Here is a 26,182-nt window from a genome sequence, read left to right on the forward strand (position 1 = left end):
TTTTCAATCTGGACCTGGCTGGCTACCTGGGAGACTTCAGATAGACTGAGAGCCCATTGTGGGACAGGACTTTGTCTAGTCTGGTTGAATTGTATCTACCTCGGTTCTTAACACGTAGCACAAATATCATTATTATTATTATTATTATCATTATTATTAGCTAGTTTTTAATGATATTTATTAAGTGCTTACTCTGCGCTAGGCATGGCGTAGTGGATAGAGCACGGTCCAGGTTGACAGAAGGAACTGGGTTCTAATCCCCGCTCTGCCCCTTGTCGTGCCCCTGGGCAAGTCACTTCATTTCTCTGTGCCTCAGTTACCTCATCTGTAAAATGGGCATTGAGAGTGTGAGCCCCATGTGGGGCAGGGACTGAGTCCAAACCAATTTGTTCATACCCAAATAATGCAGCATTTAGTACCGTGCCTGGCACAGAGTAAACACTTAACAAATATTGTAACTATTACGATTATTACTAAGGGCTGGGGTAGATGCAAGCTAATCACTTGCATCTCACTTCCTCATCAGTGAAAGAATGCTACCCTTCTCTCCCTACCTCACGGGCTGGCTGTGGGGATGAAATGAGATAGAGATGGGAAGCACTTTGGAAAAATGAATGTGCTATATTAAGTCAAGGAACAACATTATTATTTTCAGGTACATCTCAACAGTGCGTTGCCCTCTTCCACCGTCCAGAGGCGATGGCTACTGCTGTCGTGTTCCCCCACCCCTCATCTTCCGGTCTAAGACGCTCTTCTGATGGATGCCTCTTCGTCCCCGGGGTTGCTAAATAGTACCTTGCCACCCACACTGCCCTCTCTTCCTCCCTCTCCCGTGTAACCAGGAGCCACTAGGCAAAACCTTTCTAGAGCCGTTGTTTCCATGAAATCCTTTCTTCTTCCTAAAAAGTAAGGTAGAGGAGTGTCAAGATTGGCATAAGAATTATGCTACTTGATAAGTGCTTACTATGTGCAGAGCACTGTAATGAGCACTGGGGTAGATGCAAGACAATCATTTGGGCCCAGACACTGTCCCACATGGGGCTCACATGTAAATCAATCAGTCGATGGTATTTATGAAGCCCTTACTGTTTGCAGAATACTGTTCTAAGCACTTGGGAGAGCACAGTACTTCAGAGTTGGTAGACGTGTTCCCTGCCCTCAAGGGGGAGGCAAAAATTCAGATAAATTTCTGATGTGCACTTAAGTGCAGTGGGACTGAGGGTGGGATGACTAGCAAGTGCTTAGTTGGAGAAGTACTATTGGAGGAGATGTGATTTCAACAAGTCTTTGAAGGTAGAAAGAGTGGTGTATATGAAGGGGGTAGGGAGGGAGAAGGAGCAGCGTGGCTCAGTGGAAAGAGCCCGGGCTTGGGAGTCAGAGGTCATGGGTTTGAATCCCGACTCTGCCCCTTGTCAGCTGTGTGACTGTGGGTAAGTCACTTCACTTCTCTGTACCTCAGTTCCCTCATCTGTCAAATGGGGATGAAGACCGTGAGCCTCACGTGGGACAACCTGATGACCCTGTATCTCCCCCAGCGCTTAGAACAGTGCTCTGCACATAGAAAGCGCTTAACAAATACCACCATTATTCACAGATGAGGAAACTGAGGCAAAGAGAAGTTTAGCAAATTGCCCAAGGTCTTGCAGTAGGCAAATGGCAAAGCCGGGATTGGAATCCAGAGCCCCTGACTCCCAGGCCCAGTCGCTTTACACTAGACCACATTTCTCCTCCAGTCCAAACTCACGAGGGTTAGGGCACCTGTACTGTCTGGGCTCCGGTGAAGGGAGGCAGGCATCTTCTGGGGAAGAACTTCCTCATTAATCCAGCCAAAGGAGGGCTGAGAACCTGCAGGGAGGTGAGGGCTGCAAATGCCTGATGTTTCATTCGGCTCCAGAGGTGAAGAGGGACGGAGAAGACAGAGCAGCGGGTTTTATGTTCAGCTTGGTGCTCCCAGAACCTGCCGGGGAAGGCGGATGGAGCCTCAGCTGCGATAGAGGAGAGATATCTCTGGGAGGGATACGTGGTCAAGGCCGATGTAGCAGATTCCCAAGACATCGCCCTCCCCACCTGGACCCCTCAGGGTCTGGGACCCTGTGGTTCGGCCTTGACTGTGGAATCCAGGTGGAGATTACTACACTGCTCTCTAAATGGGGCTTCCTCCCTCCCCCCCTGCTGTGGGTTGCTTTGTGTGTGTGAACAACAGCAGGAGGAGGAGTATCAACAATCTAGCAATAGTGCTTATAGAGCGGTCTGTGCAGAATACTGTGCTAAGCACTTGGGAAAGTATACTATAGCAGAGTTGGTAGACGTGCTCCCTGCCCAGAGTTTACAGATCAGTGGTGATTGTAGTGGGAGTAATTGTAATCGTTGTTTCCTCTGTGCCCCTTTTTTTTTGGTGGGGGGAGGCAAATCAGGGCTCAGTGGGGTACAGGGATGGGGAGTAAGGGAAGGCTGGTGTTTCCTGGCACCTGGAGAGCCTAGAGTTCAAATGCCATGCGGTCTTCGGGCCCTCTCTCTGATGACTCTGGTCTGTCTCTACTCCCTGCCACCCACACTCTTAACTCCATGAGGGCAGGGATTGTTTCTATCAACTGTATTCTCACCCAGGCGCTTAGTACAGTGCTCTGCACAAAGTAAACACTCAAAAGCACTCCACCGCTTGTTTGCTGTGTGACCTTGGGCAAGCCACTTCACCTCTCTGTGCCTCCATTCCCTCATCTGTAGAATGGGAATTGAGACTGCAAGCCCCATATGGGACGGGGACTGTCAAACCTGATTTGCTTGTATCCATCCCAGCGCTTAGTACAGTGCCTGGCTCATAATAACAATCATTATTATTATTATTGTTATCATCGCCCTGCCTTTCTCCCACATTTTCAGCAAGCTTGGCTGACCTCAAGCCTGGAGGGTGGAGACAGGGAGAGGAAGCCGAGCTTCTGCTATCCAGCCAGGGGCCGGTCACAGGAATAGCCGCGGGTCAAAACCTGGCGCCTTCTCGCAGCCAGTAGACTTGTAGCCAGTGAGAGGAGTCCAAGCTTGGGGTTCTGACCTAATGCTGGCATTTAGCTCAGATTCCTGCACAATGCAGAAACACCCCAGGAGTCACTCAAATCTGGATATCCAGCTGGAGAAACTCCTGCCATTCAGAGGTACAGACCAGATCTGTACCTTTGGAGAAGCAGCATGACCTAGTGTCTAGAGAGTACAGGTGTGGGGGTCCGAAGGACCTGGCTTCTAAGTCCTGCTCCACCACTACTTGTCTGCTGTGTGATCTTGGATAAGTCACTTCACTTCTCTGGACTTCAGTTCCCTCAGCTGTAAAATGGGGATTAAGACTGTGAGCCCCATGTGGGACATGGATGTGCCCAAATTAATTAGCTTGTATCTACCACAGTGCTTAGAGCTTACTGTGCACTTGACAAATACCTTAAAAAAAAAAAAGTCCACCCGAGGTAGGCTGTCTGAGTGCCCAGAAGAGCTCTACCGATCCTCAGCCTCTCCCCACTACGTATCCTCATTCCTTTCCCACTACACTGGAGCTCACAAACTCCTCTGGACTTCAGTTCCCTCAGCTGTGAAATGGGGATTAAGACTGTGAGCCCCATGTGGGACGTGGATGTGTCCAAATTAATTAGCTTGTATCTACCACAGTGCTTAGAGCTTACTGTGCACTTGACAAATACCTTAAAAAAAAAAAAATCCACCCGAGGTAGGCTGTCCGAGTGCCCAGAAGAGCTCTACCGGTCCTCAGCCTCTCCCCACTACATATCCTCATTCCTTTCCCGCTACACTGCCGCTCACAAGCTTTGTTCCTCTCAAGCCAACCTTCTCTCTGTGTCTCGTGTCTCTTCATGAATCTCTTGCTTACGCTTTCTCTCCTGCCTGGAACTCCCTCCCCTTTCACTTCCAGTGGACCACAGCTCTCCACAGTCTTCAGGACCCTTTAGAAATCGCGATTCCTCCGGGAGCTCCTCCCTATTTAATCTCTCATCTCCTCACGCAGCTTCCCAGTCATCTGCCACTTCTGCAAGGACCATGCCTGCCTACTTTTAACCAATCAATCATAGTTATTGAGTGCTTACTGTGTGCAGAGCACTGTACTAAGTGCTTGGGAGAGTATAATATAACAGCGTTGGTAGACTCGTTCCCTGCCCACAGTGAGTTTGCAGTCTAGAGGAGGAGGCAGATATTACTATAAATATTCTTTTGAACTGTACCAAATGCTTAGTACAGTATTCTGTGTACTGTGAGCACTCTATAAATATTATTTATTGACTCTGGATGCCGCTCCAGAGCGGGGGCACTAAAGTAGATAATAATAATGTTGGTATTTGTTAAGCGCTTACTACGTGCCGAGCACTGTTCTAAGCCCTGGGGGAGATACAGGGTATTCAGGTTGTCCCACGTGAGGCTCAGTTAATCCCCATTTTACAGATGAGGTAACTGAGGCACAGAGAAGTGAAATGACTTGCCCACAGTCACACAGCTGACAAGTGGCAGAGCCGGGAGTCGAACCCATGACCTCTGACTCCGAAGCCCGGGCTCTTTCCACTGAGCCACGCTGCTTCCCCTAACGTGGGGTAAAAGGCAAGGCAGATCTGGGGAAAGGGCTACCCTGATAGCAAAGGGTTTTTTTTAATGGTATTTATTAAGAACTTACTATGTGTCATTCACTGTTCTACGCACTGGGGTAGGTACAAGGTAATCAGGTTGGCCACAATTCAGGCCCCACGTGGGGCTCACAGTCTTAATCCCAGTTTTACAGATGAGGTAACTGAGGCCCAGAGAAGTGAAATGACTTGCCCAAGGTCACACAACAAACAAGTGGCAGAGCTGGGATGAGAAAGCTGGTCCTTCTGACTTCCAGGCCCTGTGCTCTATCCACTAGGAGGTTGAGAAGTAGGCTCCGAATGGGCATAACTCCCAGAAGAATTGTAGAAACCCACCACATAATGATGATGATAATTGTGGTATTTGATAAGCATTGACTACGTTCCAAGCACTGAACTAAGCGCTGAGGGAGATGCACAATAATCAGGCCCCACATAGGGCTCAAAGGCTAAGCAGGAAGGCGAACAGTTATGGAATTCCCATTTTGCAGATGAGGTAACTGAGACATAGTGAAGTGAGATGACTTGCAAGGTCACACAGCAGGCAAGTAGTAGAGCTGGGATTAATAATAATAATTATGTTATTAAGTGCTTACTATGTGCAGAGCACTGTTCTAAGCGCTGGGGTAGATACAGGGTAATCAGGTTGTCCCACATGAGGCTCACAGTTAATCCCCATTTTACAGATGAGGTAACTGAGGCCCAGAGAAGTTAAGTGACTTACCCAAGGTCACACAGCAGCCAAGTGGCGGAGTCGGGATTAGAAGCCACGACCTCTGACTCCCAAGCCCGTGCTCTTTCCACTAAGCCACGATTAGAACCGAGGTCCTCTGACTCCCAGGCCTGTGTTCTTTCCACTAGGCCACACTGCTTCTCCAGTGGTTGGCATTTAACCTGTCAGTAGAACGAGGGTTGAATTGACACGTGTTTTTGCCCCGCCCGGTATTTCCGGCCCATCCTATTGTAATCGCATCCAAATCTGGTCTGCGGAAGCGCCGGGGCCTGCAGTACCAGAAGCGAAAGAAGTGTGCCCGACGGATTTAATGAGCACGGAAGCGGCGTGGCTAAGTGGAAAGAGCACGGGCTTAGGAGTCAGAGGTCATGGGTTCCAATCCCGGCACCGCCACCTGTCAGCTGTGTGACTTTGGGCAAGTCACTTAATTTCTTGGTTCCTCAGTTACCTCAACTGTAAAAATGGAATTTAAAAAAAAAAAAACGTGAGCCCTACGTGGGACAACATGATCACCCTGTATCTATCCCAGCGCTTAGAACAGACTGGAAGCCCGTCAAAGGGCAGGGACTGTATCTGTTACCGATTTGTCCATTCCAAGCGCTTAGTACAGTGCTCTGCACATAGTAAGCGCTCAATAAATGCTAATGAATGAATGAACAGTGCTCAGCGCGTAGTAAGCACTTAACAAATACCATAATTATTTATTATTATTACGAGCGAAAAAGAATTGCCAACTACAGACAACTGGGTGTCCACCAGAGGGCCCTGGAACATCTCTCTCAATTCCCCACAAAGCCTTGGGCAGAAGAAACCTCTGAGAACTGGAACAAAGGTATTTGCGAAAAAAGCCAGGCAGAAGACTGAAAATGCTGCTTTTCCAAGTAGCAAACTATACGGTGTCGTGGCTCCCTCTCCCGGAACAGCCCGTCACCTCCCTGCCGAAAACCCCTCCGCTTGGCTTCAAAGATGCTTCCCATCTTAGAGGTTGAGCCTGAGTGGCTGGACACCGCAGAGGGTGGATTTTTGAAGGAAAAAAATCTACTTTGAGTGGAAAAATCGATCGGTGTTTTGTGAGGAACAGATTCCCGAGCGGTACGGTGCCTCGCACGTAAGCGCTCAGTAGATACCACCGATTGAAAAGTGGCAGGGCTAATGGGGCTAAGAGATTTTAACAAGTGCAGATAAATGATAATGTTGGTATTTGTTAAGCGCTTACTATGTGCAGAGCCCTGTTCTAAGCGCTGGGATAGATACAGCCCCGCTCCAGTCTATTCTTCACTCCGCCGCCCGGCTCATCTTCCTGCAGAAACGATCTGGGCATGTCACTCCCCTTCTTAAACAACTCCAGTGGTTGCCTATCGACCTCCGCTCCAAACAGAAACTCCTCACTCTAGGCTTCGAGGCTCTACGTCACCTCGCCCCTTCCTACCTCTCCTCCCTTCTCTCTTTCTACCGCCCACCCCGCACGCTCCGCTCCTCCGCCGCCCGCCTCCTCGCCGTCCCTCGGTCTCGCCCGTCCCGCCGTCGACCCCCGGGCCACGTCCTCCCGCGGTCCTGGAACGCCTCCCTCCTCACCTCCGCCAAACTGATTCTCTTCCCCTCTTCAAAACCCTACTTAAAACTCACCTCCTCCAAGAGGCCTTCCCAGACTGAGCTCCTCTTCTCCCTCTACTCCCTCTGCCACCCCCCCTTCACCTCTCCGCAGTTAAACCCTCTTTTCCCCCTTTCCCTCTGCTCCTCCCCCTCTCCCTTCCCATCCCCACAGCACTGTACTCGTCCGCTCAACGGTATATATTTCCATTACCCTATTTATTTTGTTAATGAATTGTCCATTGCCTTGATTCTATTTAGTTTAGTTACGAGATGTTCTTCCCCTCGACTCTATTTATCGCCATCGTTCTCGTCTGTCCGTCTCCCCGATTAGACTGTAAGCCCGTCAAACGGCAGGGACTGTCTCTATCTGTTGCCGACTTGTTCATTCCAAGCGCTTAGTACAGTGCTCTGCACATAGTAAGCGCTCAATAAATACTATTGAATATAGGGTAATCAGGTCGTCCCACGTGAGGCTCACAGTTAATCCCCATTTTACAGATGAGGGAACTGAGGCACAGAGAAGTGAAGTGACTTGCCCACAGTCACACAGCTGACAAGGGAGCCTGCTCCGTTCAGCCTGGTGGTGGGGGGGGGGGGGAAATGGAGGCAGCCCAGACCGTCAGGTCTTGCTCAGCCCCTGACGAGGGCTGACTCGCAGGGTGATTAGCTGCTCGGTTTGGAAGATTTTTGCTCTGAGGTCCTGGCACCCCCGGCTCCCGTCCTGTATCTCAAGTCTCACCTATTGTCCGTCTCCATGACTGAGCCCTCTGTCCATTCGTGCATTCAGTTGTATTCATCGAACATTTACTGTGTGCGGCCCTCTGTACTAAAGGCTTGGGAGAGAACGATATAACAATAAACAGACACGTTCCCTGCCTACAAGGAGCTTACAGTCTAGAGCAAATAATAATAACGTTGGTATTTGTATTTGTTAAGCGCTTACTATGTGCAGAGCACTGTTCTAAGCACTGGGGGAGATACAGGATCATCAGGTTGTCCCACGTGAGGCTCCCAGTCCCCATTTTACAGATGAGGAAACCGAGGCACAGAGAAGTGAAGTGACTTGCCCACAGTCACACAGCTGACAAGTGGCAGAGCCGGGAGTCGAACTCATGACCTCTTTTCCACTGAGCCACGCTGCTTCCCAGAGCAAATCAAGAGGGGGGATGAATGAAGGGAGCAAGTCAGGGCAAGTCAAGGCGACCTTGAACAAATCGCTTCACTTCTCTATGCCCCAGGTCCTCAACTGCAAAATGGGAATTCAAATCCTGTTCTCCCCCCTGCTTACTCTGTGAGCCCCATGTGGGACAGAGACTGTTTTGATCGCCACAGCGAAATTGGGGGGTCAGAGGTTCCTTTCTTGGCTATCCACCTTCAGAGTCCTGACGGCCCAGACCGGGCATTCTTCCCAGGCTGAGGGGGTAGTCAGCTGGGCACTTTACCTCCTCTAGACTGTAAGCTCACTGTGGACCAAGAATGTGTCTGTCATATTGTAATAATAATGTTGGTATTTGTTAAGCGCTTACAATGTGCAGAGCACTGTTCTAAGCGCTGGGGTAGATACAGGGTAATCAGGTTGTCCCACGTGAGGCTCACAGTTAATCCCCATTTTACAGATGAGGTAACAGGCACAGAGAAGTTGTGACTTGCCCACGGTCACACTGCTGCCAAGTGGCAGAGCCGGGAGTCGAACCCATGACCTCTGACTCCGAAGCCCGGGCTCTTAACTCTCTCAAGCACTTAGTTCTGTGTTCTGCACCTAGTAAATGCTCAATAAATACCACTGACTGACCGACTGACCAACCTCTCACCTCCCGTCCTTAGACTCCTTCATTTCTTTGTCTGGACTTGGATCTATACCCAATAGCACTTTAATATTCAGCCCGCTGCCAAGACACTTAGGTCCAAAGTCTTTTGCACTGCCTTTTCCCGGATATGTAATTTATCTGTATAGTGCTAAGCTCTTAGTACAGTGATCTGCGCATAGTAAACACTCAATAAATACTACTGATGATTGATAATTTTAATGTCTGTTTCTCCCTCTAGTCTTTAAGCCTCTTAATGGGCAGGGATCATTTCTAACAACTCCTATTACTGCCAAGTGCTTAGTACAGCGCCCTCAGTTGTGAGAAGCAGTGTGGTCCAATGGCTAGAGCACGGGCCTGGAAGTCCGAAGGATCTACGGTTCTAGTCCCGGCTCCGCCACTTGCCTAAGGTCAAACAGTAGACAAGTCACTTCACTTTTCTTTGCCTCAGTTCCCTCAACTGTAAAATGGGGATTAAGACTCTGAGCCCCGTGTGGGACAGGGACGGTGTCCAATCTGATCACCTTGTATTTATTCTAGCGCTTACAACAGTGCCTGGTACTTAGTAAGAGCTTAACAAATATCATTTTAAAATAGAAAGTTAAGTTTTGAGAAATACCATTGATTGCTCCTGGGTCAGCCTCTCTGTCAGTGTTGGGGCATCCACGGTCAAGTTCCGAGGGGCTCCTGAAGGGAGCTGACAGGGGACACTCCCACCTTCACAGTGACTTTTGCACTGCCTTACCTGGTCGTGTGATCCTGTATAGATGGATTTCAGGGCTTACTAGGCTTCCTTCCGGATTTGAGACAAACCACCCATAGGTAGGCCGGCCAGTTTTTTGATTAAAAACCAGGACATCGGGATCCCATCCCAAGCTTGTATAAATTTACCTTCCATCCTGCTGAGCTCAGAATGGGGGGAGGAATGGACTATGAGGAGTTCAGGTCCCCCAGAATTCGAGGCTTCCCCGCTACAAGCCCCTGAAGGCCGTGGGACCAGATCAACTGGGTAATGAGCGTGCCCCAGCATGGAATGGAAATCCAAGTAATTCAAGGGAGAAGGATTTGCCGGGAATTGGTGCGAGGAAGTTTCACTGGTGGAGCCGTAGCAGTCTCAATCCCGGGACATGTGGATGACTTTCTAGAATTGCCTAGACTAGCCAGTCGTATCCCCCGATTAGAGTGTAAGCCCGTCACAGGGCAGGGACTTTCTCTGTTACCGATTTGTACATTCCAAGCGCTTAGTGCAGTGCTCTGCACATAGTAAGCGCTCAATAAATACTATTGAATGAATGAATAGATGGATGTGTCAGATTGTAAGCTCCTTGAGGGCAGGGGCTGTGTCTTGTATCCATAATGCTCTCCCATGAGCCTGCCATGCATAATGAGAAGCAGAATGACACAGTGGATAGAGCATGGGCCAGGGAGTCAGGAGGTCATGGTTTCTAATCCCAGCTCTGCCATTTGTCTGCCATGTGACCTTGGGCAAGTCATTTCCCAGTCACTTGCCAGCTGTGTGACTTTGGGCGCGTCACTTAACTTCTCTGTGCCTCAGTTACCTGATCTGTAAAATGGGGAATTAAGACTGTGAGCCCCATGTGGGACAACCTGATCGCCTCGTATCCCCCCAGCGCTTAGAACAGTGCTTTGCACATAGTACGCGCTTAACAAATGCCACCATTATTATTTCACTTCTCTGTGGGTTACCTCAGCTGGAAAATGGGGATTGAGACTATGAGCCCCATGTGAGACAGGGACTATGTCCAACCAAATTTGCCTGTATCTACCACAGGGCTTGATACAGTATTTGGCACACAATAAGTAACACAACACAATTATTATCGTTACCACATACGCTATCGACGTTTAATAAATGCCCCCGATTGACCACTAAAGCATACCTGGTCCTGTTAGGCTGGGTTTGGGTCCACTGAGGGCAGCCAACTTTTCCTCTTGAGTGTAAGGGCAGAGGGGAGGCAGGGGTGAGGATTGAGAGGGAGCAGGTTTCAAAGAGTCTGTAGGCCCGACCACCACCGTGATGGATCTCCTCGGCTACCCTGATGGGAAACGCTCAGATCTGGTCAGAGCCCCGGGCTGAGGGAGACTGGGGTCCGGCTCAGACCGTCGTGGGGACCATCGGCCCCAGCCCCTGCGGAATGAGCCCTTGGACCTTGCCCTCTCGGTAGGACTGGATTCTACCACTTGGGACTCGTCCAGGCCCAGGGGATCTTGGCAGAGCAGCCTTGCCACTGAGCATGTGCAGTGTTCATATTTCACAGGCTCCAACTCTGAGAGCTCCCCTCCTCCCCAGAAGTTTAACCGGGCCCAAACTAAGGACGAATAAGATGGGCTGGAAGCCAGCTCTCTCTTCATCAGGCCCAGCAGGAGAGACCTTGGGCCAGGAGGATTCCAGAACTTCAGCCTAAGCACAGAAGAGAGGTTTTTTTTTCTTATGGTATTTGTTGAGCACTTACTACGTGCCAGGCACTGTGCTAGTGCTGAGGTAGATATGAGGTAATTAGGTTGGACACAGTCCATGTCCCACATGGGACTCACAGTCTTACTCCCCATTTTACAGATGAGGTAACTGAGGCACGGAGAAGTGGTGACTTGCCTGAGGTCATGCAGCAGACAAGTGGCAGAGCCGAGGTTAGAACCCAGGTCCTTCTGACTCCCAATTCCGTGCTCTACCCACTAGGCAACACTGCTTCTATTATCCCCTAATTCACGGGGTCCAGATTGGCTTTAGCTAATGGCAGCAACAGAATGTAATCACACTCATCTCTCCCATATGGTAAAAATTGGTCCCCTGCCAGATTCTAATAGTGGCTCTACCAATTGCCTGCCCTGTGACGGTGGACAAGCCAACTTCTAATAATGTTGGTATTCGTTAAGCGCTTACTATGTGCCGAGCACTGTTCTAAGCGTTGGGGTAGACAGAGGGGAATCAGGTTGTCCCACGTGGGACTCACAGTCTTCATCCCCATTTTACAGATGAGGTAAGTGAGGCACCGAGAAGTAAAGTCAAGTCACACTCTGTACCTGATTCCTCATCTGTCAAATTGGGTTTAAATACCTGTTCTCCCTCCCGCTTAGACGATGTATCCCTTGTTTCTGATCTGATTGTATTTACCCAAGCACTTGGGGCAGTGTTTGGCACATCGTGAGCGACTGCTAAAATATAATAATAAAATGTATTAGTATTACTATTATTATTACCATTATTTCTATGGGCTAAAGCAGCGTGGCTCAGTGGAAAAGAGCCTGGGCTTCAGAGTCAGAGGTCTTGAGTTCGACTCCCGGCTCTGCCACTTGTCAGTTGTGTGACTGTGGGCAGGTCACTTCTCTGTGCCTCGGTTTCCTCATCTGTAAAATGGGGACTAACCGTGAGCCTCACGTGGGACAACCTGATGACCTTGTATCTCCCCCAGCGCTTAGAACAGTGCTCTGCACATAGTAAGCGCTTAACAAATACCAACATTATTATTATTATTATTATTAAAGGGAATAAGGAAAAAATAAAATTTTTTCATGAGTTAAAATTGAAGTGTTTCTTTCTGCCATCCAGCAGGTGGCTCTAGTAAGTTTTCAGAGAGAGGGGATTGGGAGGCGGGAGGTTGGGAGCAGCCTGGGTTCTCATCCCAGCTCCGCCAATAGTCTGCTTTGTGACCTTGGGTCAGTCATTCGACTTCTCCGTGCCTCACTTCCCTCCTCTGCAGAATGGGGATTCCTTACAGGTTCCCCCTCTTACTGAGGCTGTGATGTTCATTCATTCAATACTATTTATTGAGCGCTTACTATGCGCAGAGCACCGGACTAAGCGCTTGGAATGTACAAATCGGTAACAGATAGAGACTGTCCCTGCCCTTTGACGGGCTCACGGTCTAATCGGGGGAGACGGACAGACAAGAACGATGGCAATAAATAGAATCAAGGGGAAGAACATCTCATTAAAACAATAGCAAATAAATAGAATCAGGGTGATGTACATCTCATTAACAAAATAAATAGGGTAATGATGTGATGTGTGACCTGACCCTCCCCGAGTGGGAGGGCATAGATGGCCCCAGGACTTCACTTCACTCGTCTAATGCCAACCTGATCACTTTACCTCCATCTCGTCCATCTCGCCACGTACATCCTGCCTCTGTCCTCGAGCGCGCTCCCTCTTCATATTTGACGGATGATCAAGCTCCCCAGCCTCAAAACCTTATTAAAAGCACATGTCCTCCAAGAGGCCTTCCATGACTAAGCCCTCATTTCCTCTTCTCCCACTCCCTTCTCTGTCGCCCTTGAACTTGGATTTGCACTCTTTATTCACCCCTCCCTCGGTCCCACAACACTTGTGTACGTGTCTGTAATTTATATTAATGCTTGTCTCCCCCTCTAGACTGTATGCTCATTGAGGGCAGAAAACGTGTCTGCTAACTCTGGTATATTACACTCTACCAAGTGCTGGGTACAGTGATCTGCACACAGTACTTACAGAATAAATGTGATAGATGGATTATCTTTTATTTCCCCCAGCACTTAGTACAGTGCTTGGCACATAGTAAGCACTGAACAAATATCGTTGTTATTGTTTTCAGTATCGGGAAAAGCAGGAATTCTGGATCAACAATGGTAGGGAATAGATGGGCTGAGATCATCATGTCAGCGAGGAAGGTCGGCCCACCACAGGACGGAGGTGGAAGTGGATTAAGAACAGCAGAGTTCATGGGAGAGATTGGGAGAGACTGTGATCCTGGAAGGTGGAGAAAGAGAGAGAAAATCCGGTGTTGTGGAGTATCCCATTTTTAGAGGGTGTCTCCACGTGTTTGAAACAAGACTGGCAGGAGATCAAACATTTGTCCCGAGCGCCACTTTTCTGGGAGCTTTGATTGAGGAGGAGAGGGTGGGAAATTATTTTCTGACTCCATGAGGCAGCGGTCACGTAGCATAGTGAGGAATGAATGTCATTTCCTCATCGAACAAGTAGTAGTCGGGTTTTTTTCCTCCTCCCGGGACCTAGAACTGGAAAAGATGCATCATCACCTCTTCGCAAAGCGATATGGTTCCACTTTTTTAGAATAAGTTTCCTTTGGCCTATCAGAGGTTTGATAGAACGTGCCGGAGGAACTTCCTGCAGCCAAAAATGAATTCCGGAGTCCCTTATCTAGTGAGGCCCCTTCTCCCTTCTACCATCCCCCCACCCCAGCCAAAATCTCCCCCTCCACCCCACTAAGACTTCCCTCCCATAGTCCCAAAATAGCCTCCAATACAATAAATGAGACCGGAAGTTCTTCCTTCGGCAGTTTCCTGTCTGGAGCCGTCAGGTAAGCAGATCCCATTAAGAGACTCTGCCACATGACTCTTGCCGTGAGACTATTTTTATTTTTGTTTTTGATTTTTGGAGGCGGGGAATTTTGTCTGCGGTAGTCAGGAGGATCGCTTTGGAAGAGGAAGGGTTACCCCAAGTGGGAAATGTTCTCCCTGCCCTTGACATTTTTTTTTCCTTCTTTCACCTGTTGTTATTCCAAGGAAAGGAAAATGAATGGCAGACACCAAGTCAAGAACAGCTAAGTGGTTGGGAACCGGGGAAGTGGGGATTGAAAGTGGAGTGGTTGAAAGGCAGGTGGCTTAGAACTTCGGGCAGTCCATGGCCACTGCTGGAACAGTAGTCACTGTGTCTTTGGACTCTGAGCCACGAGGAGACAGAAATGTGCTCCTCCAGCCATAGCTCCCAACCCATTTTTGTTTTTATCGTATGTATTTGGCTTTGCCTTTTATATCATTGTAGTTTTTTACTGTTCCATTGCTGCTTAAATGTCTGTCTCCAAGCCCTTCTCCCGGAGGCTCAGAGCTCGGGCCCAATTGAGAAGCAGCTTTGCCTAGTGGAAAGAGCACGGGCCTGGGAGTCAGAAGGATGTGGGTTCTAATCCCGGCTCTGCCACTTGTCTGCTGTGTGACCCTGGACAAATCACTTCACTTTTCTGTGCCTCAGTTGCCTCATCTGTAAAGTGAGGATTCAATACTTGTTCTCCTTCCTCCTTAGATCGTAAGCCCTGTGTGGGACAGGGTCTTGTCTTGTGTGGGAAGCAGCGTGGCGCAGTGGAAAGAGCCCGGGCTTTGGAGTCAGAGGTCATGGGTTCGAATCCTGGCTCTGCCATTTGTCAGTTATGTGACTGTGGGCAAGTCACTTCACTTCTCTGTGCCTCAGTTCCCTCATCTGTAAAATGGGGATTGACTGTGAGCCCCACGTGGGACAACCTGATTCCCCTGTGTCTGCCCCAGCACTTAGAACAGTGCTCTGCACATAGTAAGCGCTTAACAAATTCCAACATTTTTTTTGTCCGACCTGATTATCCCGTATCGTCCCTAGCACTTAGATCAGTGCTTGATGCATAGTAAGCACTTAACAGATACCTCAGTCGTTGATTATTATTATTCCTGCCCATGTGTTCTTTCCTCTTAGTTCAGTGCTCTGCGCCCAGTAAGCGCTTAATCAAAACTGTTGCAATTAATGCTACCACTATATTCCCTTTCTTGTTTGGCTCCTGACTATCCCCCCCTCCCACCTGCGAGGTAGCCCAGTGCACCAGAATTGGAAGCAGCATGTCCTAGTGGATAGTGGGAGTCAGAGAGAGGAGAGAGAGATAGAAAGAGTTAGAGAAAGAAAGCTAGAGAGAGAGATAGAAAGAACTAGAGAGAGATGGAAAGAGATCTACAGAGATAGAGAGATGGAAGGAGAAAGAGAGAGATGGAAAGAGTGATGGAAAGAAGCCAGCTCTACCACATGTCTGATATGTGATTTTGGGCAAGTCACTTATCCTCCCTGTGCCTCTGTTACCTCATCTATAAAATGGGGATTATCACTGTGAGCCCCTTGTATGGGACAGGGACTGTGTCCAACCTAATTAGGGTGTATCTACCCCAGCGCTTAGTACAGTGACTGGCACATAGTAAGTGCTTAACAAATACCATGAAAACAAGCAAACATACAACCAAAAACAGACTCAGCCTAGACTGCAGGTCTGCTTTCTCCACCAACCGCAGTGTGACCACAGGCAGGTCAGGAGAGCCGGGCTCTGTGCTTGCCAGGGCTCCCCTCTTCTGCTGGGGTTTTTCCAGTGCAGCAGCACTGTCTCCTCTTTCCCGGGAAAATCCATCCACCCCTGGAGATGGGGGGAGATGGGCCACAGGGGAAGAGTTGGCCACAGTGGCAACAGGCCTCTCCACCTCCTCTTCCTCCTCCCCAGGTATTTGTGGGACATGGACCTGAGAAAAGCAGTGAGCTTGCAGGCTCTTGTGCCGCAGAAGCTGTGGGAGACCTCTCTGAGTTGCTTTTCCGTCTGTGAAATGGGCATGACAGTGCGTGTCCCCTCCCAAGTCTGGTGAGGGATTGAATGAGCATTGAGCTCTTTGGCAGAGTGGCTTGAGCGAGATCATGTGTGTGTGCACGTGCGCGCGCACACACAACACATAACATGCATGCTCCCAGGACCAGAGGACAGGTGTGGTGGCCAGCAGCCCGTACCACCGGTCCTTCATGTGGTGGGGGCTCTTCTCTGCCTCTGGGATGATGGAGGGGGATAGCCTTAGTACTCTGCTTTGCGCACAGTAAGCGCTCAGTAAATACGATTGAATAATGAACGAATAGCCTTATGGGATGCAGGTGAAGCCGGTCCCTGGGGTCCAGATGGGACATTCCCCACCAGTGCTGCAGCAGCCCCATCGGTGGGTGCTGCAATTCCAAGTGGAGAATTGGGGTTCAGGAAAACATTACCAGGATTGGGAGTCATGGAAAAGCCGAGGGCGCAGAAACCCCCTTCAGCCATGGGCACCGCACCCCATGCAGGTGTATATATATGGGTGGATTCAAAGTACTGTGACTTATCTTTGAAAGGGATAAAGAGAGTGTTTCCCACCAACAGAATCTCCTAGCAAACTCCCTTCTAATCTTGATTAATCAGTCAGTGTATTTGTTGAGTGCTTACTCTGTGCAAATCACTGAACTAAGCCCTTGGGAGAATACAATAGAGTTAGAAGGTCTGAGCTCTGCCCTCAACAGTCAGGGAGACAAACAGGTAATAATTTACAAGTAGAAGACGAGAAAGGAAAAATGGTGGCGGAGTTGAGAAAGTGCATAAGTAGTGGGATAGGCAAGACGAGAAGTACAGAAGTGCCGCGGTGGGGTGGTAAGTGATCAAAACTATGTAGTTGGCACAGAAGTGCTGAGGTGACCTAGTGGAAAGAACACCGGCCTGGACATCAGGAGGACCTGGATTCTAATCCCGGCCCTGCAACTTGTCTGCTGTGTGACCTAGGTCATCTCTTTTAACTTCTGTGTGCCTCAGTTACCTCATCTGCAAAATGGGAATTAAGCACTACTCTTTCCTACTTAAACTGTGAATCCCATGTGGGACAGGGACTGTGTCCAACCTGATTATCTTGTACCTACCCCCAGCACTTAGTACAGTAATAATAATAATGTTGGTATTTGTTAAGCGCTTACTATGTGCAGAGCACTGTTCTAAGCGCTGGGGGAGATACAGGGTAATCAGGTTGTCCCACGTGAGGCTCACAGTTAATCCCCATTTTATAGATGAGGTAACTGAGGCACAGAGAAGTGAAGTGACTTGCCCACAGTCACACAGCTGACAAGTGGCAGAGCCGGGAGTCGAACCCATGACCTCTGACTCCGAAGCCCAGGCTCTTTCCACTGAGCCACGCTGCTTAGTGAATACTTAACAAATACCATTAAAAAAATACACTTGTGTGAATTAGATGTGGTTCCTGCCCCTTAGGATCTCAAAAATCTAAAAATAAATGGAGGAAATGGGAACTGGTAACAGATGCAGGAGGTTACTGGGGAGTGTGGTCTTAGAGGAGAAGAAAGGTTGGAGGAGAGAAAGTGGAAGTAGCAGGTGTGTACAGCCCATTCGAGGAGGTTGAACAGGAACAGAAGGTTTTTTGGGTTTTTTTTAAGTATATGCGAGACATGAGCATGTTTGAAGGTCGTGGAGAAAGGAGGCACCAGGTAATTTATGGTGGATGATGGCAATCAGGAAGGTAAAAAGAGTGGGCTTAAATGTTTTTAAGAAGTTAGAGGGGGTTGCTTCAGAGGCCGAGTTAGAGAAAATGGATTTGCTAACCAGGCAGGAGAGCTCTCTTCTGATAAACAGCCAAAAAGGATGAGAAGGGTTTCTGGGTGTGGAAGGAAAATGGGGACTCTTTGGAGAGCTCTTGTCTGTTGCTTTCAGTTTTATCGACAAAGTAGTTGGCAACATCATCATCATAATTGTGGTATTTCAATGCCTACTGTGTGTCAAGCACCGTACTAAAGTGCTGCGGTAGATACAAGAAAATCAGGTCCAGCTTGGGGCTTACATGTCTGGTAGGAGGGAGAAAAGGTGACAGATCCCCATTTTGCAGATGAAGGAACTGAGGCACAGAGAAATTAAGTGACTTGCTTAAGATCCCAGAGCAGACAAGTGATAGAACCGGAGGTGAGGCGGGGAGGTTGGAACACCAGTCCCACAGTAACTAAATCAGACCCTGGCTTCTTTCCTACAAATGGATGCAACTGAGGCAACCACTTCCTGGGAGACTTGCTAGAGGGATGGAAATACAACTATCTGTAAAAGTCTGGAAAACCACTTGGACGGAAGACACTCCGCAAACACAGAGCCGTCTCTGACGAGAATCACCTATGGTGCCTATTTTTGAACCGTATGGAGTCATAAACTGCTAAGCCCCCTGGTCAGATTTTCACATGCATTTGCCTCCACCCATTTTCTGGGTGATATATGAACAGCCCCAGCAGAAGCAGGATGTAAACCAGAGGGCTTGGCATCGGGATTTACACAGAAGGCCAGGGCCAGGAGAGATCAGTCGAGGAGGGCCGTTCCTTCAGACCAGCGAGGCACTGTTGCATTTCCCTGCAGCTCTTATTGAGGCAGGGCTGTAAAATAACAGGAAATCTTTTGTGGAAACTAAATAAAACCGAGGATTCTGTTCCCTGTGAGGCCCCTTCTGAACTATAATTCCTGGCCTAAGCGATTCATGATTTTTCAAGCTAAGGACCTGGTTTTAAAAGGTCCTGGATTCCACAGTCACAATTCTTAAGGCAACATTTGGTGGTAGCTAGAGAAGAAGACCTCCTCCTTCCCCTCCCCCCTCTCCGATCTTTTACAAGGACCCATCTGCTATGGTGACAGGTTTGGGGTGTCCAGGGTGTGACTTGGAGGAGCTATCTATGACCTGCAGCAGGAATAGATAGAGATCATTTTCCCGCCCCGAGTGTGGAGCACCTCTACAGTTGTCACTGCTAAGATCTTCTGGGATCTGGAAGGGAAGCAGTGTGGTCAGTTGGTTAGAGGCCAGGCCTAGGAGTCCCGGTTCTGCCACTTGTCCGCTGTGGGACCTTGAGCGAGTCTCTTAACCGTCTGTGCCTCGGTTACCTCATCTGTAAAATGAGGATTAAAACCGACTCTCGTAGCTAGACTGAGAGCCCCATATGGGACAGGGACTGTGCCCAACCCGATTAACTTGTACCTACCCAGCGCTTAGAACAGTGCTTGACAAGTTACAAGACCTCCTGAGCTTGATCCCTTCTGTCTCGTCTCTAGCTTGGGTTCAAATCCCGGCCCTGCCACTTGTCAGCTGTGTGACTGTGGGCAAGTCACTTAACTTCTCTGTGCCTCGTTACCTCATCGGGATTAAGACTGTGAGCCTCACGTGGGACAACCTGATTACCCTGTATCTACCCCAGCACTTAGAACAGTGCTCTGTACATAGTAAGCGCTTAACAAATACCAACATTATTATTATTATTAGTCTCTTGCCCATGCCCTGCCTCTGGCCTGGAATGCTCTCCCTCTTCATATCCGACAAACCATCACTCTCCCCACCTTCAAAGCCTTATTAAAATCACATCTCCTACAAGAGGTCTTCCCCTACTAAACCCTCATTTCCTCTACTCCCTTTTCCTTCTGCGTCATGCTTGCACTTGGATTTGCACCCTTTATTCACCTCCCCCCTCAGTCCCACAGCACTTATATACATATCTCTAGTTCATTTATTTGTTCATATTAATTTCTGTCTCCCCCTCTAGAAGGTAAGCTCGTTGTGGGCAGAGAATGTGCCTACCAACTCTATTACAGCATACTCTCCCAAATGCTTAGTAATAATAATAATAATAATGATGGTATTTACAGTGCACTGTACACGCTAAGCACTTAATAAATGTGATTGATGCCTAATAAGCCCTTTTTCAAATGTCATAGTAAAGATGATGATACTAAAAACGCAGGAAGTCGTCTGGTCTCACTCACCCTCTGCCTCCAGGCAGGAGAGCTGTGGAACCATTCAAGGTAAAGAATCTTCTCTCCTCTTTTCAAAGATCTCCAAGGAAAACGTTGGCGGCTTGTTCCAGGATTGAAACACCCTTCCAGGTGCCTATTCTTTGGAGGCAGGAGACAGTCAACATTTTTTTTAAACTAAGCCCCTTCTGGAGCTTTGTATCCACCCTCATTCCATGAGATGAGGTCCTCTGGGGAGGGAGGGCAAGGAAAGTAGTCATAGGAATAGCAGTAGCTCCCACTTGGTGCAGTGAACTGTACTAGCCACTTGAAAAGTACAAACCAAAGAAGTGACGTGTTCCCTGTCCACAAGTCACTTACGCAGCATGACGTAGTGGATGGAGCACGGGCCTGGGAGTCAGAAGGACACGTGTTCTAATCCCAGCTTTGCCACTTGTCTGCTCTGTGAATTTGGACAAGTCACTTTGTTCTCTGAGACTCAGTTACCTCATCTGTGAAATGGGGATGAAAACTGGGAGCCCTTGGTTGAAAAGGGACTGTGTCCAACCTGATTACCTTGTATCTACCCCAGTGGTTGGCACATAGGAAGCGCTTAACAAAAGCCATAATTATTATTATGATGTTCTAATGGTGGAGGCAGACATCAATCAGTCAATCAATTGCACTTATTGAGCACATTCTGTGTGCAAAGCACTGTATTAAGTGCTCGGGACAATACAGTACAACAGAGTTGGTAGGCCCATTCCCTGCCCACAGTGAGTTTACAGTTTCGAAGGGGAGAAAGACATTAATATAGATGGATAAATTACAGACATAAATAACAATTTAATAATAATTTTGGTATTTGTTAAGCACTTAATATGTGCCAGGCACTGTACTAAGCACGGGAAGGATACAAGCAAATTGGCCTGGACACTGACAACAAGAGAGATCAAAATAAATAATCGTAAGGTGTAGAGGAAGGGAGGAAAAAAAAAAAGCAGGAGAGGGAGCTGCAGGGGGAGGGGGTGAGCATGTGTCTTTTCCCACCAGGAGTGAGAGTGGGGTGGTTGGAGGGATGAGCGGAGCTTGGACTTAAGCTGTGCGGCCCGGCGAACTCACGCTTCGTTCCCACTGCTCCTCCCTCCCATGGGCTGGCGAGAAGGCCGGGGCCTCCAGAAAGGACTAGCACAGTGGCGCTCTCGTCTGCTCCTTCCATGGGCTGACATGATTAGGAGAGATCAGATCCTTAACCTTTGCCTACTGCCAGCAAAATAGGGACTCATCCTCAGCCAGCAGGAGAGCACAACTCTCTCCCTGTTGCGGTCAGAGACTCTGATGGATGGCAGGGACAAGTCATTTAGCCCACCCCTCCTGCCTTCAGACAGCACCTTGCGATGGAAGGCTTCGGTGGGTCGGAGGGAGCGAGTGGAGCCCCAGCCTGCTGCCGTTCCCGTCCAAGAGGTGGGGCCTTTCTCCCCCTTAGGGCCCCGATGAGGAGAATCGGCTAGGGAGCCATGCAGGCCGGCCAAGTGAAAGGACCCGAGGGCTGAGAGAGGTGGCCGAACCGGGCCGACTCAGTTGTGTCTGGGACTTAGTCCCCGTCTTGGCTTGCCCTTGACCTGGTGGAAACCAATCAATCAGTGGAAACCAATCAATCAATCAGTAGTATCTATTAACTACTTACTATGTGCAAAACACTATACAAAGCAATTCAGAGACCAAGCTCCCCCGGCCTCCAATTCCCCGCCGATCTGAAATCACCCTGCTGCTCAGTGCACTTTTAACTGATATCATTGGCCTGAGAACGCAGGTTGGGATCGGGCAGAAGGTAGGTGTCAGCCTAGATGCTAGCTGTGGTAATAATAATAATAATGATGGTATTTGTTAAGCACTTACTATGTGCAGAGCACTGTTACTAAGCGCTGGGGTAGACACAGGGGAATCAGGTTGTCCCACGTGGGGCTCACAGTCATCCCCATTTTACAGATGAGGTAACTGAGGCACAGAGAAGTGAAGCGACTTGCCCACAGTCACACAGCTGGCAGGTGGCAGAGCCGGGATTTGAACTCATGACCTCTGACTCCAAAGCCCGGGCTCTTTCCACTGAGCCACGCTGCTTCTCTGTGGTGAGCTAGCTAGGATCGGAGGGGGGTTGGTGGGGAGAGAGGCGAGGGAAAGCGGTGCTCCCGACCTACCCTGGCCTCACTGTGGCTTTGGAGAGATGCCGGAGAGATGCCAAAGGGGAAGCAGAGTGGCTCAGTGGAAAGAGCCCGGGCTTGGGAGTCAGAGGTCATGAGTTCGAATCCTGGCTCTGCCACTTGTCAGCTGTGTGACTGTGGGCAAGTCACTTAACTTCTCCGTGCCTCAGTTACCTCATCTGTAAAATGGGGATTCCCTGTGAGCCTCACGTGGGACAACCTGATTACCCTGTATCTACCCCAGCGCTTAGAACAGTGCTCGGCACATAGTAAGCGCTTTACAAATACCAACATTAATTAACTGGGTACCCCAGAGACGTCCTGCTGAAATAGACAGTGGGCAGATATGACAAGGGAAAGGGGATTTGACCTTCAAGTGGGAGACATCTCAATCAGTCCATTGATGGTATTTATTGAGCATTTATTCTAGACTGTAAGTTGGTTATGGGCAGGGAACGTGTCTGTTAATTCTGCTGAACTCTTCCAAGCACTTACTGCGGTGCTCTGCACATAGTAAGCACTCTATAAATACAACTGATTGGGAAGGGACAACATAAGAGCAAAGACGGCAAAGAGGAGGAACACCCAACAAACTCATCGGTGGGGTCACCCTGCTTTTCATTCATTCATTCGATCGTGTTTATTGAGTCGTGATTACTGTGTACTCTACAGCGCTTGGAAAGTACATTTCAGTATCAAATAGAGACAATCCCTACCCAACAGCGAGCTTACAGTGTAGAAGGGGGGAGACAGAGAGCAAAACAAAACAAGTAGACAGGCATCAATAGCATCAATATACATATAAATAGAATTATAGATATATATACGTCACTGTCTAGGTTTTCCATCAACACATTTATGAGTTGGGCAATTCAGAGACCTCCTTGCCCTTGGTCTCTCCCAGTCCGCTGCTCCAGGCGGCCTGGGCCGGACTCTGTTCCGTCTCGATATAGAACCGGGCACAACGTTGTTCTCCTTTCCCAAGTGGCACCTCTGGGACGGGGGATGGGAGCACGGAACCCGCCTCTAGCAGCCAATTTTCTGCTTCTCGGCGAGTTCCTCTTCCTGGCGGCATCGGTCTTGTGTGGGGGTTGAGTCGTTCTCTTCTGGGTTTATTTTTGTTAGCCTTGGTTTTCAATCGGAGCCGGCCTCGGGGGCCAGCTACGTGATGTGCTGCAGGTATTTGTGAATGGGCCTCGGCCCCTGTCGCTCCCCGCGGCTCAGCCGAAAGGGAAGGAGCAGAAAAAAGAAAAAACCTTACTAACAACAAAACCCCTCGGGACACGCCGCGACTCTCTCTGGCTGGAAAACTTTTTTCAGCGCAGTGGTGTCGAAGCCGGGAGGAAGCTTTCTTTTGGCCCCAGGACAATTAAGGGGTCAGCCATACGATCTCCCTCCTACACCCTCTTCCTTCCATTGTGAGGGATATGTGTGGTCTCAGACCTCCCCTCTCCCTATGGTGGTGGGGTGTCGGGGAACGGCGATTACTGAAGTGCATGACGTAACAAAATCCTCTCCTCCCCTCCAGCTGAGCAACAATCTGGAAGCGACAAACAAACAAACCGGGGGGAACCGGTGGTACTCTTTACCGAACGGGGACTTGGAGGGGTGATGTAGTGGCACTTGCTGAATTGGGCTCCCTCGTGGTCGTCGAGTGCACTTAAGGTCATCAGTCAGTCAGTCATATTTACTGAGCGCTTACGGTGTGCAGAACACTGTACTAAGTGTTTGGGAGAGTACAGTACATTCATTCAAGAGATCATTGTCGTATTTATTGAGCACTTACTGTGTGCATAGCACTATGCTAAGAGCATGGGAGAGTACAATGCAACAGTAGACAGACCCGTTCCCTACCCACAGTGAGCTCCCAGTCTAGGCTGTGAGAGACAGGATATGATAAGGTGCAGCCCCAGTCTCACTCTTACCGCCCCAGGTAGGGAACTTGCCCTTGGAAGCGGTTAAATCTTGAATAAGTGTGGAAGAGGCAGCAGATATGGTGCTTGATTGGGGTTGGACAGGGTGATTGGTATCTGTGAGGTGCCTGATCAGATCAGACAAAGGATGCCCCTGCCACCCAGTCTGTTAGCTCACTGTGGGCAGGGATTGTCACTCTGTTCTTATATTATACTTTCCCAAGCATTTAGTACAGTGCTCTGCACACAGTAAGAGCTTAATAAATACGATTGAATGAATGGAGTTAATAGCTGTTGCTTCCCACTGGAAGGTGCCCTGCTCAGTGGTTACTGAGGCCCTCAATTGCATAGTCTCCCAAGCACTCAGTGTGGTGCTCTGCACACAGTAAGCGCTCAGTAAATACGATTGAATGAATAAATGATGAAGAGTTCTGGACAGGAAATCATGGTACTTAGAGTCTAGTCTGCGGGTGACCGGCTCGGGGGCTTTCGGCTGGCCACTTCTCCCATCTGGGCATCATTTGCCCTAACTAACATCTTTCCAGCCTCTCAAGGATGTTGTGTCGGAGAACAGGTGGTTGTGAAGGGAGGCTCTGTAAAAGAGCCCTGCTTTTTAATGATGAAGTCCCAAGCAGCCATCTGTCTCAATTACCCACAGAAAGGGGAATCGGGGATCACAAGCAGAATTGTAACCCAGAAGTCCTCCTGAAAATATCAACAATCAAAGGACTTAACTGAGGCCCAAAGAGTGCCAAGCACTAAGGAGAGTTCAGAGGAAGCAAAACCTACATCTTCCACCTACAAGGATCTTACACCCTCTCCTCTTCACCCTCAAATCCTTCATGGGGGTCCTTCACAAGCTGGTAAAGAGTTGTCTCGATGGGGCAAAAGGGGAAGAAACCATATTGAGGTGGGTCAAGAAGGGAATTGAAGGAGATGAAGTGCAGGCAAGGCCTGTGCACAACTCATTTTGAGGAGTCTGGACAGAAGCGGGAAGAGGTAGATAGGGTAACGTCTGGATGGTGCCGTGGGGTCCAGAGCAAACATTTTTTAGGAAGGGGAGACGTGGTGTGCTCGAAGGCAGAGGGGAAGAAGCTATCAAGTAGTGAGCAGGTGAATATGGTGGTCAGGGAAGGAATAAGAGTGGAAGTAAATGTTTTCAGACGGTGAGAAGGGATGAGGTCAGAGGCGCAGGTGGATGGGGTCCATTTGGAAAGCAGGTGGGAGATCTTCCAAAAGATGGCCAAGAAGACCGAGAGAAGAAAGAGTGGGTAGGGCACATGGTCTAATGGAAAGAGCATGAGACCGTGAGTCAAGAGACCTGGGTTCGAGTCCCAACCCCTCCAAATTGCCTATTGTGTCACCTTGCGCAAGTCACTTAACCTCTGGGGTCTTCATTTTCCTCCTTTGTAAAATGAGGATACAAATAGATTGTCAACCCTTATAGGACGGAGGTTATGTCCAATCTCATTACTTCGTATCTGTCCAGTGTTAGCACATGGTAAGCGCTTAATGAAGACCGTTATCATTATTTAATGGGATCTTATTACCTGGAACAAATAGAGGGGACTCTAGAGATTGGATGTTTCCGTCGGGGGGGAAACCAGTTTTGGGGGGTGTGGGGGGAGAAGAACGTAGGTTAGGCGTTTGTAGTCAGACAGTGGTAATTCAGAACCATTGAGTTCATAAGTTGTACAAAGACTAGCAGTGATGAAATTCACCGTGTGTTCAAGTTGGCAAGGGGTTAAGGTAGGGTGGACCAGGAGGAGCGAGAGGAAGCCCGTGGCTTGGGGGTCAACAGGTATTTCCACATGGATGTTGAAGTCCCCTGTGGACCCTGCCCACGTGCCCTGCCCGCAGTGAGCTTACCAGTCTAGGAGAAGAGACAGACATTAACATGAATAAGCAATGCATAATATAAAGTTTATAAATATGGGCATAAATGCTGAGGGGTTGAGGATGAGGTGAGGGAGGGGGAATATCAGATGCCCAAAAGGAACTTTTCTGTGGTCTTTTTAATATGAGCAAGTTTCACTGTGACCCCC

The 26,182-nt window shown here is 49.0% G+C and overlaps 1 protein-coding gene and 1 long non-coding RNA gene across 5 annotated transcripts in view; one reads left to right on the plus strand and one right to left on the minus strand.

The window, feature by feature from the left end:
- CTIF (cap binding complex dependent translation initiation factor) overlaps nt 1–26,182 on the plus strand; it is a 402,154-nt gene that overhangs the window by 127,059 nt on the left and 248,913 nt on the right. The window lies entirely within an intron of this gene.
- Nucleotides 602–10,887, minus strand: LOC114810067. Of its 2 annotated transcripts, XR_003757795.2 has the most exons (3): nt 10,643–10,887; nt 1,759–1,957; nt 602–899 (listed from the first exon to the last, which is right to left on the minus strand). It is a non-coding gene; the product is annotated as an uncharacterized LOC114810067 (long non-coding RNA). The 2 variants fall into 2 exon arrangements; XR_003757796.2 differs by lacking the exon at nt 1,759–1,957.

Source organism: Ornithorhynchus anatinus, chromosome 3 (genome assembly GCF_004115215.2).
Source record: "Ornithorhynchus anatinus isolate Pmale09 chromosome 3, mOrnAna1.pri.v4, whole genome shotgun sequence".
NCBI lineage: Eukaryota > Metazoa > Chordata > Mammalia > Monotremata > Ornithorhynchidae > Ornithorhynchus > Ornithorhynchus anatinus.